This window comes from Mustela erminea, chromosome 14 (genome assembly GCF_009829155.1).
Source record: "Mustela erminea isolate mMusErm1 chromosome 14, mMusErm1.Pri, whole genome shotgun sequence".
Taxonomy (NCBI): domain Eukaryota; kingdom Metazoa; phylum Chordata; class Mammalia; order Carnivora; family Mustelidae; genus Mustela; species Mustela erminea.
Window position 1 is genome coordinate 18,628,185 of NC_045627.1, and position 12,411 is coordinate 18,640,595.

The following is a 12,411-nucleotide window of genomic DNA, read 5'->3' on the forward strand; positions in this document are numbered from 1 at the left end:
CGGGTTTTCCCGAACACTCGGAGCGACGGCGGGGGGTGGGGCCGGGGAGGGGCGGTGCAGCCCCGGTTTCTCCGGTCCCCGCCCAGCCCGGGGCTAGGGCTCGGCTGGGGTCCCCGCAGACGGCCTGATTGTTTGGCGGGTGGGAGTCTGCACAGATCGAGCCAGCCAGGAGCTAACCCCAGTGTTGCAGCCCTCAGGGTAGCAAACTCGTTCCCCCGAGCCCGCCTCCAGGAGGCCGAGTTTGCGCTCCCAGTTCCGACCAGCTCCGGCTCCGCCCCTAGCCGCAAGCCGCCAGACCGTAAACCTCGGCTCCCTGCCGGTCTCAGTGACTGACACGCCCCCCCCCCCCCCCCCCAGATCCGCAGCCGGGCCCTTCACCGAGCCCCGGGCTCCTTGAAAGCAAAGTAACGGGCAAAGTCGCGCTGCCCCTCGGGGGTACAGCCTGTGCCAGGGTCCCGTCGGGCCCGGCCCGAGGCTCCAGCCGACCCCGCCCGCCCGGCCCGCCCTCCCTTCCCGGGCGCCGCGAACACCCGGAGGAGCGGATTCGCGGCGCGCGGAGATCCGGGCCGGGGCGGGCCGCGGACTGGGCATGCTCGGCAGCCCCGAGGCTCGCGGTGGCAAGTCGGAAGCGTTCGCACCAGCGAGGCAGCGACTGGGCAGCGGCGGCCGCGGGCAGGACGGAGCGGGTAGGGCGGGCCGGGAGGGGCAGACGTCTCCCTCGCGCACGGCGAGCCAGCCGGAGAGCGCGATCCCGCTGCGGAGCCCGGACGCTGCCCTGCCCCGGATTTCAGTGCGCGGCGGGGGGCTCGGCAAGCGGAATTCCGGCGGCGGCCGCGACTCCCGTGCAAGTGAGCCTTGGGGCCCGGGGGTGGGGGTGGAGAGCGTCCATCCCGGGGGGCCCATCGGAAGCCGGGAGCGGCGTGCGGGCGGCCCGGGGGCGAGGGGGCGTGAGCGCAGCCCGCGCGGAGCCGCGCGCGTACCTGGCGGGCACTCCCCCCGCGCCGCCTCTCCCGCGGGTGGGCGCGGGGCTCGGAGGGGCGGGCCGCCCGCGGGGCTCGGGAACCTGGTCTGGGCTGTGAGGAAGGCGGGGGCGTCCGTGGGCGCCTCTTGGAGGTGCTGCGTGCGGGCTGCAAGGTTGCCTAGTGCTGGATTGGGGCGAGCGGAGGGTGGCGGGGCTGAAGAGCCGGGGGCCGAGGGGGTCCGAGGCGCCTCGGCGGGTGGCCCGGCCGGGGTCCGGAGACCCGCTGGGGCCTATCCCAAATCACGGCCCCACCCCCCACGGCCCTGGCGGCGGCGTGACAGTTGGCACCTCCGGGCGAGATCGCAGCCCGCCGGCCGCCCAGGGTTTCGGGATTTCCCCCGCCCCCACCCTCTCTGCGGCCCCTCGGCACCTCCGCTACAGTATAACAGGTGGGACCCCTCTCCTGCGGAGCAAGCTGCCCTCCCCAGGCCGCATAACAGTCTGCAGATTCGGGGGCGGCCCCCGCCGGAGGAGCAGCGGGAGTGGGCAAGGCCTGGAGGAGCCATCGGCGCAGCCGGGACTGGACAGTGTCTCCAGGACGCGGCCGTCCCCGCGGTGAGGGGTCCTGCGATCCCGAGGCGACTTGTCAAGGGCAGAGTGGCGGCGGTAGCGGCCGTCTTCCCGCACGGTGTCCGCTCCGAGCGGGGCTTGCGGCTGCCGGGGGGCCGGGGAGGGCGTCCTGGTCCAGCCAACGGATTCGGGCTGGCGCGTTCTGGTCAACGCCTGTTTCCTTCCTGGGAGTCGCGAGTAGAAATCCTGGCCGGAGGGAGTGGAAGGGATCCCTGCAGGTGCCGCTCGGATGTTTCTTTTCACCTTCAGGCAGCACAGACTTCATTCGGCGGCACCCGCTTATGAAACCCAGAGCGAAGCCTGCTTTGTGAAAGGGAAGTTCATTTTCCGTGTTAGGGGTCTGCCTGCTATTTTAGCTCCCTAGGCATTTACCTTCCTGGACCTTTCAAACTGTTGGGACAGGTGACTCTGCTGTTGGACTAGGGGGTGTTTCTGGTTGGCTGCCTGGCTGTGGAGTGGTAGGCGCCTGTCACCGTGCACTGGGGAGCCCCCCACGCGTCCTGGTCGCGAGGCTTGAACAGGCAGGGAGGACTGAGTGGGCAGAAAGAGAGGAGTGGGACTGGTGACGAAGCAACTCGGGGGGAGTTGCCAGGGGCCGCCCCAACACCCGGGGGGTTGGCATCGGTTTGGGCCTGTGCGGAAGGGGCTGGGGCTGGGCGTTTCTTGGTTGGGGTGCAGGAAATCCATGGGAGAATCCAGGCAAAGGATGGGTCCCTGCCTGGTCAGTGCTCCAGGGGAAGCCCCGGGATGTTTGGTGATTCAGCAGGTGGCAGCCTTCCAGCTCTGAAGCCATCCATGCCTTGGCCGGACCAGCGAGCCTGCCAGCAGCGGCTTATGCCTCCTATTGGAGGCTCCAGCTTGGAGGGAACCTCCGGAAGCTGTCTTCTGCCTGTTTCAGCTCCCTTGCCTTGTCTTGCTGTTTTGTTTGGGTCTTGGAGGCCCTGATCTTTTGGTTTTCTTCACTGTTTCTCTTCAGCCAGGTGGCATGTTTTTGACTCCTGCCAGCTCTGTGACCTGCCGAGTAACAGCTGCCCCCGTGCACAGCTGAAAATGTAGTGAGTTATTAGGCAGCAAATGATAGTAATCTGGAAAGGCGGGAAAGCTTTTCCTTTGGTTCTGCTTCAGAGACTAGAAATTTACATTTTTAATAAAGTAATAAGATGTGTTTCTATAACTCTTCAGTGCCAGTAGTAAGCTGTTTAAGATATCAGACGCCATTTTTTTAAAAAGAAATTAATTTAAGGGATGGATTAAATGAACATGAAAGGGACACAGTTACTATGACAGTATCTTTCTCCTTGGAGGCTCTCAAGCATCTTGCACAGGGCCTGCCTTGTAGGTGTTCAAGAAATGCTTACTCAGCTGAATTAAAAACAAACCAGAATTTGGTCATTAAGTGTGGCACTTAGAGAACTTTATTTTCCTGAATTGGAATGGCCTGTGTGGACCGCAGACATTCAATTTTCACTTGAAAACTCAATAGTTTTACCCTCACCCCCCGTGCGCCAGGTAAGTCCCTTAATTTTCAAATTGTGGCATATCCTGTATTCGCTGGAAAGGAAAACGGCATGCTTTGCTCATGTATCTCATGAAAATCTGAAGGACTCCTCCACGGAGCTGTTACATGTTTTTTAAAAAAAACGAAACATACTCCTGCTGCACATCAGATACACTTCTATCTGTGAAACTTACTATTTTACACAAAGCATTTCAGGAAGGTTGAATGCCTCAGCCTTTCTGGGCTGGTGAGAAGGGCTGCTGTGGAACCGCGTTTGGGAAATGAGAGTCCGGGATCATTTGCCTGGCATAAGTTCCCTGTTCTTTGGGCGGATGTGTGAGTGTTGGACCTGCTCAGGCTTCTGCAGCCGTTTAACTTTGTTCTGCTCCTTCCTCCAGTTGTTCCTCTGCTCCTGCTTCCTCTAAAGCCATACTTGCCTGGGCGGGCTCATTGCTTAGAGCTCCCGCCGGAAGGATCTCTTGCGTTGTCTCACACGAGTTCCATCAGTGGTGGTTTTTCTCTTCCGATTGTCCCCTACGCTGTGGCAGCCACTCTGTGGGTTGAACTGTTCTCTGGGCCTTGGGAAAAGCTCTGTCCGGTGTGCCCCTGAGGGGATATGACAGGTGATAGATGGCTTTTTTTTAAGCCTTTTTTCTTGAATGGAGCTAGAACCAGGCCCATTTTGGAATGCTTGGTGTTAAAGGCTTTGGCCTTTCTGTTCTAGGCCCTTGGTCAGAGATACCAATGGTCAGTTATTGTCTCCGACCACATTCTGAGAGTCGTGGCTGTAAAGTCTCTCACTTGATAACCTCATCCTGTCCCAGATGACTGGCCCCTCTGGATGTGGGAGCTGGGAAGCAGGGTGGGATGTGGGGGAGGGGAGGGTTAAGAAAGGGGGAAGAGAAGGCTTGTGGGCCAGGAGGAGGGGTCCGTTTTGTTGCTGACTTCTGGTCTCACTGAAACAGAAGTGAGTGCTGGCCAGAAGCAGGGCTGAGTCTCTCTCCTCCAGAGGTTCTTTTTTACCTCCACAAATAAACTACTCCCTGCTTCCCCCAACAGAGAGACACACAGATACATAGAGACATGCACACTGAGAAGACACACAGGTGTGGACACACACACCCTTTGCAGAACACCTAGAATCTCAGCTTTTTCATGTGCTAACGTGCAAGAGGGAAACTCCAGGACTCAGGGCAGGTTGGGTTCTGGGGGCTGAATTCACCTGAGCTTGTCCATCAGAAAGATACCCCCCTCTCTCTGAGTGTTAAAGGGATCTGTCCCCATAGCCACTGTAGAAACGGCTGGGGGCTTCCACTGTGTGCAGAGGCAGGTGAGGGGGCACTCAGAGCTGCTCTTGTGGCTTTTACCTTTCGGACATCGAGGTGCTGGGACTCGGTGTCCATCGGTTTTTGGCACAAGACCTTCTCCTGTGCAAAGCCCTTTTCTTGTCTGACATTTCCCCTACATTCTACTGCCATTCCTCTCCCCGCCCAAGGAGCCTCCTCTCCTGGCTTGGATATATTCTTAGGTATGTCTGTGTGCTCGTTAAAGATGTTATTTCGTGCCTGTCTTTAGTTTACGTAAGTGGTCCTATGCTTTAGGTTTCACTGGGTTCTTCTTTCGTTCAACAGTAAACCTTTTCGTTGTGAAAATCTTCACACATTCATAAAAGTCGAAGAATTTCATTCAAGACTCTGTGAGGTCTGTGTACCTGTGGGCTCATCGGGTGCTTTGCGGTGCCGCTTCTAGTTTTATTACCCGTTTCCCTGGCAAGGGATACTGAGCTCACCTCCACTCCGTGATGTGGTGCACATCGTGTGTATGTTCTTTCCAAGGTGGACCTGAGGTGGTCTCTAGGGTCGTGGTTCTGCAAGTGGCCGCACCCAGGAGCAGCGGCAGCGCCTGGACCTGCTGGAAATGCACATTCTGGGGCCCCGGCCTACACCCCAATGAGAAACCCTAGGGGCACACCCCCACCAGCTGGTGTTGTAGAATGCCGGGTCTGGAGACTGCGATACTTGGGACAGTGTGGGACCCACTTTCACAAGGGCGCATGCCCGGGGGGCGGAGTGGCTGGGTGAAAGGGAGTGAGCACACCTCTTTTTCCTAAATGCTGCCAGATTGTTCTCCGCGTGGGTGCACGAGGGTTCCTGATCCCCCACATACTCGACAGTGGCTGGTATGAGGCCTCTTTCTAATTTTACCCGAATTGCTGGCTAGGGTGAGGGATCTCCTCGTTTTCCTGGGAGCTTGTATCGTGTCTTAGTGAATTTGAGTATCTTTTTAATATGTTTGCTAGCTGTTAGAGTTCCTTACCCGCCGTAGTCTGTTTTTCTGCTGTGCTGGTTTGCAGGTGCTTCTTGCGTATTCTAGAATGTAATTCCCTCCTTCTGTAGGTATGTCAACCTTGTCAGTGGTCACTCTCCCGAATTTTTGTTTTGATGGAGCCCCATTACCTGTTGCTTTATGTGGCGCTGCAGGGGCCTGAAGGTGTTCTTCTGGTCCCGGGCTCACCCGGGTGTTCCCTGCTTTTGTTCCCATGGGAAGGGCTTTGCTGTGTGTGATTCATTGTCACCCATGGCCTCAAGCAGGGATCCAGGGCCCCGGTCCTCCTTTCCATTTTGTGACCCAGTTTTTCCCACATCATTAAATCCTGTATTTTTTCCTTAATATTTCGGGGGAGACTGTGGAGCCACCTCTGTCATACTTGAGGTTTCCCCCATGTGCACACAAGCCTCTTTTAAAAAAATTGATTAAAGTATAGTTTATATATGGTTAACTACCTCTGTTCTAAGCATACGGTTTGCTGAACTCTGACAGAGTGAAACCACCACAGTCAGGATCCCGAGCATCTCCGTCACCCCGAGCTTCCTGTAGGCCCCCTGGCAGCCCGTCCACACTCGAACCCAGACTCAGGCAGCTCCCTGAGGTGCTTTCTGCTGCTGTAGATGAGTGCTCGCGTTTTCGAGAGTTTTCGTAAACGGAGCCACATTTGTATCTGGCTCCTTCCACTCGGCATACTGATTTTTTAAATCTTTAATTTGTGGCAAAATAGATACAGAACGTACTGTTTTTAAGCATACAGGCAGGCAGCATTTGTGCAGTCACAGTCTTGTGAGCCCATCACTGCTCTCTGTCTCCAGAACCTTCTCCTCACCCCAGACCGAAAGTCTGTTCCCACTACACTCGCGTAATGATTCTGAGATTCTTCCCAGATTCTTTGTTTCTCTGCCAGATTATTTTGAGGTTCACAGCTTGGCAGGGTGAGCCTCCCCTTTGCTGTTCTTTTTCAGGACTTGGTCCTCGTGGACGTCTGTCCTTCTGTACACTTCTCTGAATGCTTGTCGAGTTCTCCGCAAGTCCTGGAAATGGGACTGGTGGTGGAGTCTCACACGGGGAGAGATGGCACATTTTGTATCTTAATCCTGCAGTTCTATCCGTGAGCATGATTATCTCATCTTTTACAAATGACGTTTTAACAGAACGTAACATTTTCTGTCATGGTGGTTTTTTTGGTTTTGTTTCATATTTACAAAGATAACGAGTTGCTTTGGGTAGTTCCTTAGTCTTAACCTTTCAGGTGGGCAGAGTTGGGGCTTTGGGGATGGACTTTTCTCCATTCCTCAGCCTTGAGTGGCATGGGCCAGGCAGTTACTCACTGTTTGTCCCTGGGGGTGCTTCTTTCTTCGACCTGGACCCCGACAGCTTCCCCCAGGGCCTGCTGAAGGCTCCCAGGGGATAAGGTAGGAGAGGCAGGGCCTACAGATTGTGAAAGAGTCGCCCCTCAGAGCCTGTTGTGTTCGGCCTCCGTTGTGTGCTGGCTTCCAGAAGGTCAACCGAGTGGAGCGAAGCCAACCATTGAACTGTGTAACCCTTGCCAGGTCCACACAAGCAAGGCTGTGCTCTTACCCACTCTCGTGGGGTTTCACAGAAAGGGTGGTTACTTCTAAAGACTTCGGCAGTCCCCTGGGGGAGAAACAGTTAGAGAACTTGGTGTCATAGACGGTCTGTAATCAGGGGTTAAGTGGTGTGGCAGCGGAGTTGGGAGAAGAGGGAAATGCTGCTCTGTGAGTTTTCACTTGACTCGGGTGGAATCAGATTAGGGGGGAGAGAAGAAGGGAGAAACCAAGTATAGTTAGCTAGCGTTTCTGTCTAGGGCTTGGAGGGCCGAGTATTCAACCCTGTGGCCATGGATGTGGGCCTAATTTTAAGTGTCTCAGGATGATTGCTTTGGGAAAAGCTGTAACAAGGGGGTAGTAGATGCTCAGCTAACTAGGAGCTTTGTGTCGTGTAGTACAGTCGTTAGGAACCCTGACTGGAGCCTGAGTGTGTGCATTCAGATCTTGGCCTTACCATTTAGGAGCTGCGGGACCTGAGGCATGTTATGTGAATCTTCTGTGCCTCAGTTTCCCTGACCCTCATCGTTGGGTGTCATAACCTCAGACACCTCAGCACGTCCTTGTGAGGACTGCACTTGTCGGGGGCTTAGAGCCGGGCACAAGGTCATCACCATTGGAATGTGAGTCACTCTTAGGACTCCTGCCGTTCATTTCGTTGCATTCCTCCTGCGTCTCCCTTGACGTGCATCGGGCCTTATGCCCAGGGTTGGGTGGCTTTTGTCGGGAAGAGCCTGTGAGGGCACAGGTGCACAGAGGGGACTCTCTCTTTGTTGCCAGGCTCGTGGTGGGCATGCGGATTGTAAATGAGACGAATGACTCCTTGGCGGATTATGGAACCGTATGCGGTCTTGGTGGGCCCAGCGGATCCTCCATCGGGGCTGCGGGACAGAGAAGGCAAACATCAGATGGTTAATACCCCTTTTGGTGAAGGGGTATTAATCGTAGGGATTCATGTTCGTGGAGGTCTCACTGCATGATTGGAGACCCCCTAAGCCATTGTGCCTTACGACCGTCCTCGGAGATGGAGATTCTTTCATTCCTGTTTCAGACCTGAGGACAGGCAGGCACAAGTAATTTGCCCACAGAGTAGGAGAAATGCCCCAAGGGATCATAATGTTCGGGGCCTTTGCCTGTTGCCAGCGTAGGTGTGTTGGTGGGTAACCGTCATAGGTAAGCGTGGTGACGATGCGGGTTAGCCCAGCAGGGTGTTCCTGTGACCTGGAAGTTTACCAGCCCAGGCGGGAGATTCTCGAGTGACACAAGCATTAGGAGCACCTGGAGGTTTGTTACAGACACCTGGGAAGTGGCCATGCGTGATGTGTTCGCGGACACTGTTGCTGGCCTGGGACCACTCTTGGAGAGCCCCTTCCCTCAGAAACACTAGTGTCCATGAGGGGCCACATGCTCCTGCTTCTAGTCCCGGTCGGGTGGGATGATTTCAGATGCAGAAGTTTTAAATCCTTTCCCCGTCATGCAGTAAAGACCCAACGCACATGGTCATGTTTATCTACGCCAGTGGAAAGGTTCTGAGCCAGTATAGGGTAGGAATTTGCTTTCTGCCCTTGCCTGTGTTTCTGACAGGAGCCCAAATGGGTGATAACCCAGGGTGGGTAGAAAATTCAGGAGTGCAGTTTGAGAATCGTTAGTGCAAAGTGCCCTGTCGTGCTTCCCTTCTTAGGGAGATGCCCTGATGTGTTTTTGCTATTTTCCACCTCGCTCGCTCCCTGACAGAGGCACACAACGGCTTTGTCCTGTCATCTATCATTTGGAAAGATGAGGCACAGAGAAATTAGAAGTGTGTAAAGATATCCTGACAGTAGAGAGGCTGAAGATCGTCTTATTTGAGCTAATTGTAGTAGAAAACTATATATGGAGGAAGGAACTTAAAAAAAGGAAGAAAAAGACAGGGCTGTGCCCCTTCCCCAGCGGTGGTGAGGTCAGGTGTGTCCATGTGTCATGCATGCCCAGTGCACAAAGCCCCCAGAAGGAGAAATGGCATTCGAATTGCCAGAGTTTTCCATTTGGCAACGGAGGCTGTGTTTCCTCCATGAGAACCATGTCCATGGAATGAGACATACTGAGATCTGAAAGATTTTATAGGAAATGGGAACTTCGATTCTAACTCAGAGGAGAACTCACGAGTAGATTGTCTTTTGGGGGAAGACCTTTCCCTATGCTGGTTGTCGAGGCGTTCCCATGACCTTGCGGTGGAGGATTGTTCGGGGAGGGATGGCGGCAGGCAGAGGGGATGGGGGATTGGCAGGCGAACACTGGGAGCCACACAAGAGATGTTCTGACGTCTGGTCTCTCTGTAGCCTGGGCTTTACAATGGCAGTAAAGGCACGTTGCGGGTCTGCAGTGGCTGGAACCATATTAATCCTTGTGAAGTGCAGAGACGAGTGAGATGTGGTCTGGGTTCTCGGGGGTGGGGTGGGGTGGGGGGTGGTGGTGGGGCAGATCTGTGCACAGAGAAATGCCATCACCGTGTGGCAAAGGCAGCGTGGTACCTGTGGGTGCGGCCCCTGGGGGGGCCAGGTGGGAGGCTGGCCCGAGAGGGTCCCCTGCCAGTGCTCCCTGTGCACTGTAGGGAACAGGTAGCCCAGGTGGCAGGCTAGGGCAGATGGACCTAGAAGTGGGGCAGCTGGGTGTTGTCATCTTCTCTCCCTTGTTTCTGGGGCTGCCGGGTTTAGCCCCGTCCCTCAACAGAGGGAGTGTCAGAAGAGGTGGCTATGCATGGTCAGCCTGCGAAGGGGAACCAGGAACTGGAACTGCGCTTGGAAACTACGTAGGAGGTCATAGGGTACCCTTGACAGTTCGTCTTCTAGAAAATGTGGCTCAATTTTCACTATCTCCTGGAACGTAAAACCTGGAGAAGATGAATGACTATCTTTATGGTGAATCAGTGTTTTAAAGAGAGATTCTTTATTAGAAACGAGGTTTTATTTGCCCACAATTTTTGGCAAAGTTCGAAATTCCATTTTCAGTTTGTTTTCAGTGGTTTGCATTTCTCATTCACGTGGTCCTCCCCTCTGCCTTCTCCCTTTCCCCTTCCCGGACACGCTTACAGACACCTGCCAGGCCAGGTGTGCCCAAGCTGTGACCTTGGCCGGCTCTCGCCTCTGCTTCCTCACCTGTGAATGGAGAACTTGGGCTTGCAGACCCTAGTCATCGGCTCCCAGATTGCACAACACCCGAAAGCGTGGCTTTGAGCCCCACGTCACCTGGTGTTTATCATCCTGTTCACAGAAAAGAGTCTCCGTTCAGTGCCTCTTCCTGGTCCCAGTGAGCTGTGTGTCCAGACCACGCTGTAGCAACAACAGTGGTTGGTGGATTTGTCACTGTTTATGGTGACCCTCCCAGCAGGCTGTCTCTGTTCAAGGTACAAAACATGGATGTTCGGTCCCACTGTGTGAAGTCCGGTGCACTGTGTGAAGCCAGGACCAGCCTGAGATGGTGGGTGGGGTGGGGGCCCCCCTGCCAGGCTGTGTAGATGCTGGGAACGGGGCTCCCCAGAGACACAGGCTCAGGGAAGGTTCAGAGTAGGGCAGACACATCCTGGGGGTTTGGGTGGAGAGCAGAGTTTGGCAGAGCAGCTCCCTAAGAAGGTGGGGCGCATTGGCTGAGGTGTCCCCCCATCCCAGTAGTGGGGGCAGCCGTGGAGGCCAGAGAAAGAGCAGAGGGGCGCAGTGCTAAGAGCTGTCCCCTCCTGACAGTCGCAGGCTGATGGGCGGCCGTCTGATTGGGGCGCACGTGTGCGGGGGGCATGAGGAGAAGTGGTCGTGGCTCCTCTGAGTTGTGTGGGCGGGTGGAGGAGGGACGAGGCACTGGCAGGCTTGGGTGCCGGACAAGCAAGCATCTTGTGTGGGCCGGTGCAGGGCCTTCCGCCGCCGTGGCCCGGGTCTCCGGGTCCCCAGAGACGGATCGAGCAGGTGGGGACAGGTATGATGGCTGCCGGCGCACTCCTGTGAGGGCGGGACCACTGTCTTGAGCCACCGAGTGGAGTCGCCCGACAATGGGGGCCCCTCCGTGATGAGAACCAGAAAGGCAAGGACCGCCAAGAGAGGATGCGGAGAGCGGTTAGGGAGTGCTGGGCGGGCAGTGAGCTCGGTTCTCGGCACCAGCTGTGTCGCGTGAGAGGGGAATCGTGGTCCCTGCATCGCAGGGTGGTCAGGTGGGTCCTCCTGGCCGAGGTGGCAGCCATCCTGGGCTCCCCGCCCCCCACACTCCTGTCGGACAGAGGGAGTGCGGCTTCCCTCCCTGCTCACTGGGTGATTGGGGGCCTTTGCTTGAATTCTGGAGGGCCTCAGTATTCCTGCTGTTTGCCTGCGTGGACTGTTGTCCTTTTGCTTGTGTTTCTCCCTGATCTCATCCCAGAGCCTGTCCCTCTACCCGCTGGCTGTGAGTTCAGTTTCCTTACCCCAGGATCCCAAGTGCACAGGACGTCCCGTCTTTGCCTTTGCCGTCGTCTTTGTGGAGATCCTCACAGGCGGCCCCAGTCTCGGCCGAAGCCTTCAGGGTCATTGACACGGACAAGCAGATGGAGGACAGGTGTGAGCGTAGCAGAGGCTCGGTTCGCAGGGAGCCTTCCAGAGTGGGTCTCACGCAGTCCTCACGTCCTCACCTGCTGCTCGGAGGTAGAGCTTCGGCGGTGCCTCCACTCGGCGCTGCTGCCGGTTCTCAGGCTGGTGATCTGACATTTGTTTCACGGCCATGAGGTGACACCGGAGTTCCTCTGACAGGATCTACAGAGTTACCAGCCATCGTGCTGGGCTGCGTGCCAAGTTTCCACGGCGCCCTGCATGTGGCCTGCTTTTCCCTTCTCTGATTTTAGAGCCCTAGGCCAGGGGGTGGGAGCTGACAGAGACGTCTCAAGCCCCCTGTGGCCATCTGTGTGAAGGCCCTGGGAGCGCACCCAGTTTCTTGCTGGGGTCCCTGTGTGGGTTTCACCAAGCCACTTAAGTCACACTCATCATTTCGGGTGTGTGTCTAAAGTGTTCATGAAATTCACCAGGAAGACCTCTGAGTGGTCCCTTTTTAAGAACGTGGGTAAGGAGTCAAGACTGTATGATTGAGGGTCATTATTGCTGCCTGTGCCCTTGTTAGAGGGAGTGATATGACCAGACCACTGCAGAGGGGAGGTGGACACCTGCCAGGAGCCAGAAGCCTCTCATGGGTATGGAGGACTTGATGTTTCTGTGTCGCAGGGGTGTGGCAGGGTCCCTTCTTCCTCTGAGGACCTAGAAATAAAGGGACAGAGCCAGCATCGGGGAGGACTGGCCACCTCAGAGGGAGAAGGCGGGTGGCATGCGTGACATGGCCGCCATGTGGCTCGTTGTCCACGGAGCCCTTGGAGAAGGTGAGCCCCAGGAGGCAGGTGGGGGACTCTAGGACAGGTGCTTCCCTCCGATGCCTGTGTCTGAGGG

General features: G+C 56.2%; 1 protein-coding gene across 5 annotated transcripts in view; it reads left to right on the top strand.

Moving 5' to 3' along the window:
• The first annotated feature begins 553 nt into the window (after positions 1-553).
• The window catches only part of SGMS1 (sphingomyelin synthase 1), a 266,791-nt gene continuing 254,933 nt past the window's right edge, over positions 554-12,411 (top strand). For 4 of the 5 annotated variants that reach the window (XM_032312956.1, XM_032312959.1, XM_032312958.1 and 1 more), the window contains exon 1: positions 554-848. The gene's annotated coding sequence lies outside the window, so the exon portion shown is untranslated. The remainder of the gene's footprint in view (positions 849-12,411) is intronic. The other variant, XM_032312968.1, reaches the window with a different exon arrangement.